Raw genomic sequence first — 6,000 nt, forward strand, 5'->3', positions numbered from 1 at the left:
CTTAGGCTAAGAAATGAACAGGAATTTATCTTCAAATACTGCAGCATAAAAGTGGTAGCCCAGGATTCCCCAAATGAAAGCTTAAATAGTGGTTTAAATTCAAAGAACGAACCCTGGCAATGTGTTTATCAGAAGTGAAAAAAACATTATCATTTCCGGGGGGTGGGGCTGGGTGTCTGTCTGCCTTTAACCATCTGGTCTTGATCCTGGTAGGCACTCAAGATAAACCAGTACCATATCTAATTCTACTCCAATATATTTTAGATTAGATGTGATCTTTCATCTTCTTCAGGATTTTTAAAATTCTTCTTCAACTTTCTAATGCAGACAAAAAGAAAAGGTGGTCCAGTGGCTATAGTAGTAAAAGTATTGCAGCAAGAGCAAAAAATGAGTTTACTGAAGCTGTTAAGAAAGTCAATTCTAGAGCCAGAAAACTGGGTTCAGTTCCCAGCCCTGACACTTTCTGGCTGTGTTTGGCAAATGATTTAATTTCTCTACACCTAGCTTTCCTCATCTATACAATAGAGACAATACTACCTATCTAGGAGACCAAAGTGTTTAGATAAGTACCTCAGAAACAGTAAGCACTACATATGTATTAGCTGCTTCTATCATTTTTTTCCCTTATATTTGATCCAGTTTTTCTGCCAGGAAAACCAGGGGTTGGGGGAAGAAAAGGGAAGTAACATTTATTGAGCCTGGGGGAAATATCAGAAATAGTAATAGAATGCCAGACAATGATGGCTGTTCCCCAACCATTTCTTCTGTTCCCTGAAAACACTGCTAAACTACATTTCCCAGCCTCCCTTGTAGTGAGATATACACACACACAACTGAGTTCTGGCCAACGGAATGAAAGCAAAAGTAGTAAGGATGACTTCCAGGTCTGGGCAGCTAACATCCTGCAAGGCTTTCTCCATCCTATGGCTCGATGCAGATGAGCACGGTGAACCTGCTGAAGATGGCAGGAGAACAGGATGCATGAAGGCTGGGTCTTTTAATCACACCTTGGAGGAGAGCTGCCAGGATCACCCATTTTGGAACTTTCCACAAACAAGAAATGCATTTGTTTTGCCCGAGGCAGTATATTTTGTTTGGATTCATTTGTTTTAGCTCTTAACCTACCCAATCTAATTTAGCCAAACATACCCATACTTTCATGTTTAATACCTACCATGATGCTTTGAAATAAATGTTATCCCAATTTTATAGCTAAGGAAACTGAAGCTCACATAAGTTATGGAACCATCTTGTCCAGCATTATGAATGGAGTAAGTGGTAGGTACACATTTAGGACCAAGTTAATCTGCTCCAAGGTAAAATGGGCTTTCCACCCTCCAGCCAATACTGCAACACAGAAAGCGTCGTTCCTTTTCTCACTTATTTACTCCTTAGTTTCCTCACTGGAACTTTAGCCTTTGAATGAAAACTTCATTTTTTTAAATCTGTCTATCCAGTATTGGAGGTCTAGGATGACCCCTAAATCACATTCATCTCTTATGCCTCATTTCATCCACATATGAGCCCATGACACAGAAACAAGTGCTCTTAACTCTGTTACAGGAGACACAGATTTCTAGCAGTTTTGCAACTGGTTACAGTATCAGAGATGATGAATGACAGAGCCAGAGATAAGGAGAGAAAGGTAAAAACAAAATCTCAAACCATCAGTGATCTCCAAAGCAGGTGTACAGCCCAGAGGCTCTGCAAAGCAATCCACTGGAATACAGAAAAATAATATTAGGACTTGTTTCATAAGTCCTGCTTTATTTATCTTTCAGTTTCTTTCTGGGTATGTTATATAAGTAATATATCAACATAAGAGGATATGTCTATAATTTATAAATAACTTTTAGTGATCTGTGGTCATATTTTCTCCTGATAATACATAATCAAAAAATATAAAGACCGATTAAGTTTACGTTAACAAATCTGGTCTCCTTTACCAGAGTTAAAACACTGTGTAATGAAAAAAGGAAACAACAAAACTTTCCACATCTGTGTATACAGACATCTTCCAGCTTACCCTATGAAATAGATTAATTTAATTAAAATCACATCAAAGCCTGTTTTCACAGGAGATTAAATTCTTCAGATAAAAAAGGGAGATTGAAATTAATGTGTATTATGTCTATATCTTCAAACAAAACAGAAAAGAATCCACATTGAATCCATGGTCAGAAAAACTTGGAAAAAAATCATAACTATAAAGGGGAGTTTTCTGCTGAGAAGCTTAATTATCCAGGTTACCTTTAAGACCTAAATTGAAGTAACAGCTGTCCTATGTACCTTTCAGAAGAAAAATTCTAGTCAAAAGAATTAGCGCTTAGAATTAGAAGACCTATTCTGAACAAAAAGGAGACAGAACTAAGTAAAATAAGTAGATGGTAAAAAAGAATTCAATATTATTTGAAAGGCTTGCTCTCTCTTCACTCTTAATGACCTACTAGTATGAAATGACTACAGAAAGAGGTACCAAACTGACTGGAGGAGACAAAGTCCCTCAGGTTAAAGGAACTGAAAAGAGTTTGTATAAAGGTTGCAAGTAAGGACACTTGCCTCTGTTGAAATTTCCACGGGGTCTGACCTCTGCCCTTAAACAACAAGTCCCTTCTCTTATAGTCTTAGCGCATAATTTAAATAGGTCAGTTTTTCATGCTTTCCAGCAAACTCGCACGGTCCAGACTGAAAAATAATGAGGCTTATCATCATGATCCCTCCTCATCAATCCAGGGCAGCTGAAGCCAGTTTAAACACACAATCAAATAAAATCAGTAGCGATGGATAAGGTGGCAAAAATCGTATTCCCATGGAACCTGCCTCTGATCTTCAGCGATCTTATACTCTCAGCATCTATTGTGTTGATTCACACAAGCCTTGAGTGAAATCAAGATGAAGATAGCAAGAATGAAGTGATGGGTGAAACGTAAGTTTTCTCATCAATGTCATGAAAATAATTTCAAGGTGTCTGCCTAAGTGGCACAAAGTTCTTTTTTCATCCACTTGGGCAGAGACAGAGAAAACAAACTTGCTCATCAGGCGGACTGGCGATGCTCCTGCGTGGACCTGCCTGCAAGGAAATCTAAGTCTTTATGCTACTGCTCCTCTCTCTAAAGGACATAAATCATAAACCTCAAAACACAAAAAGAAAATCACATTCCAAATTATTATTACAAGTTTCCAAACAAACCGGTTATACTGAATTGTTCGTTGAAATACCCAGTTCCCTTCACGTTAAACTGCAGGAGCTTCCCAAGCAATTAAAAGACACTGTTATTCTGACAAAGATGTCCCCGCCCCTATGTTGATTCCAGTAGGAAAACTAGAAGAAGTTTCAGAACGCATTCCTCCCAGGAGCTACTTCTTGCAAACAAACCTCCAACACACCCCAAGATTCACCACCCTCCTCCACGCGGACCACCCACGCAAGGTGATCCGTCACACTGATTCGCCCCATAACTACCTCCGCAAGCCTCTTCACTCCAAATCTGGAGACCTAGACCAACAACCAGCCTCCTTAGCTTGCCGTAGCGCTAAGCCGCCTCCTTACAGGAGCTTCGCTGTGCTGCAAAATGTTCTCATGCATCAGACGCCCTGACTGGTTCTGAGAGATTCTGGAGCCCCCGTCCTCCTACCCTCACCTCCACACGTTTCATAAACAATAAAGTATATACGCGAAGCACAATGAAAAGCAATACACGCAGGTTTTGAGCACCCCCCGTTCCAGAAAGAGGGCGAGCGGGTCGGTGTCTGCCGGTGCCTGGCGCACATCTCGCTGATGTCTGTGTCCAGGGAGGAGTCGAGGCGGTTGCCTTTGCCTTTCAAAAGAAACAGCAAATCTCCCTGAAGTTGCTGGAAAATGAACGCCACCCCTACAGGCTCCCTGGGCAGAGCCAGGTATGTGCCACAAGAGCGCAGACCTGGTCGATGTGGTTTGCTGCTGTACCCCCAGGGCTTAGCACTGAGCTGGGCACACAGTGAGCAACCCCCGACATCATTGTCTGTTCTAACAAGGCTTCTTCCACCACGGCTGCAACGTCCTGCTCTTTCAGTCCCAAGTCCCTTCAGATCCCAGTCCAAGTTCGCCTTCCTCTCCTACGTGCCGCTGCTGGACACTCGGAGCCCCGGGTACCAACACCAGAAGGAAACTCTTGCCAAGAGCCGTGCGTCAGGGGTAGTGCGCACGGAGAGCGGGCAAGAGCCTGAAGCAGTTGGAGGAGCTGATTTTAAGGGTTCCCGGAGCATTACGGGCTCTGAGCTCCTCGTTTTGCGGCTGCCTCGCAGCGCGACAAACTTATTTTCTGACTAAGAATAAGAAGGGTTGCCGTGAGGTGACGGAGGCGTCGTCGGCGCCCTGCCTCCTCCAGAGTTCAGCGCGCGCGCTGCGGGCTGACTGGACTCCTCAGGGTTACCGGCTCAGGGCGGTTCGGCTCGCAGCCCCTGTCCGGCCCTGCAGGAGAGGGCGCCCCGACTAGCCCTTCACCCGGCAGCCCCCGAGGACCACGTCCTTTTTCCCCAAACCCCAGAGCCAGGGTGCCGGGGGCAGCACGCACCCTGGCTGGAGCGGACCCCGGCAGCTCGCGCCTCACTTACCTGAGCACCTGAGCGAGGCGCCCGCTACAGCTTCGGGTGCGGCGCCAGCACAGTCCGAGGGTCCCAGTATAGCGGCGAAAGCTTCTTACTTGCGACCAATCCTGGTGTTGAACCCGGTGTTCTGTCTGGTGCCGCTCTCCCCTCCCTCCTCGCGTTCGCGGCGGCTCCAAAAACCCGGCGCGGCGGAGTTCTGGCTGCCGGCTCCTCAGCCTCAAGGAGCGGGAGACGCGCGGGGAGGGCGGGCGCCGGCGCGCAGCCAGGCTGGGCATGCTCAGTGCGCGCCGGAGGAGGCGCGCGCCCGGGCGCTACACCTGCCCGGCCCCGCCCGCGGGGGAAGGCCCCTAGACCCCGCGAGCAGAGCTGGGAAGGGGCGCCTCGCCTGAATCCCAAGCACCCGAAGACCATCAGCCGGTTCCCGTGAAGGGATGTAGAGGATGTGCTGCTTAGCGATGGGGAATATATCGAAACCGTGCCGCCTTCCTTTGGAACCCAAGTATCTGGGCGCAAGGAGGCGCGACCTGCTCGGATACCCCAACCTATAGCCTCCAGAAGTCACGGAATTCGGGGCATCATTAAGACGCCCTGGCCAGAGAAACAAACCCTTCTGCTTTGGGGGCTGAGATTTGCTGAGTCCAGGAGGATAATGGGGGGGGGGGGGGTAATGACACTTAACTTGAGAAGCCGGAAGAGGGGGCTTTTGGAAGGTTTTACCTCACGTACTTAGGAGGAGGACACTGGTCAGACAGGTAGCGTTACCGACTTGGAGTCTCACCCATACAAGAGGGCTTGTGTGAGAGGAAACAGTTACGATGAAATGTACAAGAATCGATTTGCCCTGTGAGTGGGCACATTGAAAGCTCTGTTATTCAAAAACATGTGCTTTGGACAATGACGTTGCCATGGTCATTCTACAGTATGCATTTCTCGCAGAAATGGCTCTTTTCACCCAAACTCCAAACTTCAGGGTAACCGTAGAGATTGGCAGCAGTGCCCCAGCTCCTCATCAGCCCTGTGCAAAGTGAGTCTGACAGGCAGAGGAGAGCCAGCCTCGAACTCATCTGGAATGCATTTCCAGCAATCCCAAGAGGGGCTGGGTTCCTCTCCCAGGGAGAAAGCCCTTAGGGGCTTTGCTGAACCCTGGTCTTCCTGAGCATCGAGCACCGCTCAGCAGTTCAGGGATACATAAACAACTTCTGACCATTTACACAATCATGTAAACCTACCCTGACATCTCCATTATGTGGAAAAGACGTTAACTGGAAAACTATTTTTAAACTACTGTAGTAAGCAAACACGCATTTCCTACAAATATATGCAGCTGCCTCGTTAGTTCACACAGTGTTTTATGTTTTGTTTTAATTCCTATTCAGGAAGTGAGCAAATTCAGACTTACAGGGTATTGTTGTG

The 6,000-nt window shown here is 46.5% G+C and overlaps 1 protein-coding gene across 2 annotated transcripts in view; it reads right to left on the reverse strand.

Moving 5' to 3' along the window:
• CNTN4 (contactin 4) overlaps positions 1-4,792 on the reverse strand; it is an 813,748-nt gene extending 808,956 nt beyond the window's left edge. The window contains exon 1 of one of the 2 annotated variants that reach the window (XM_032458061.1): positions 4,594-4,792. The gene's annotated coding sequence lies outside the window, so the exon portion shown is untranslated. The remainder of the gene's footprint in view (positions 1-4,593) is intronic. The other variant, XM_032458059.1, reaches the window with a different exon arrangement.
• Positions 4,793-6,000: the final 1,208 nt, after the last annotated feature.

This window comes from Camelus ferus, chromosome 17 (assembly GCF_009834535.1).
Source record: "Camelus ferus isolate YT-003-E chromosome 17, BCGSAC_Cfer_1.0, whole genome shotgun sequence".
NCBI lineage: Eukaryota > Metazoa > Chordata > Mammalia > Artiodactyla > Camelidae > Camelus > Camelus ferus.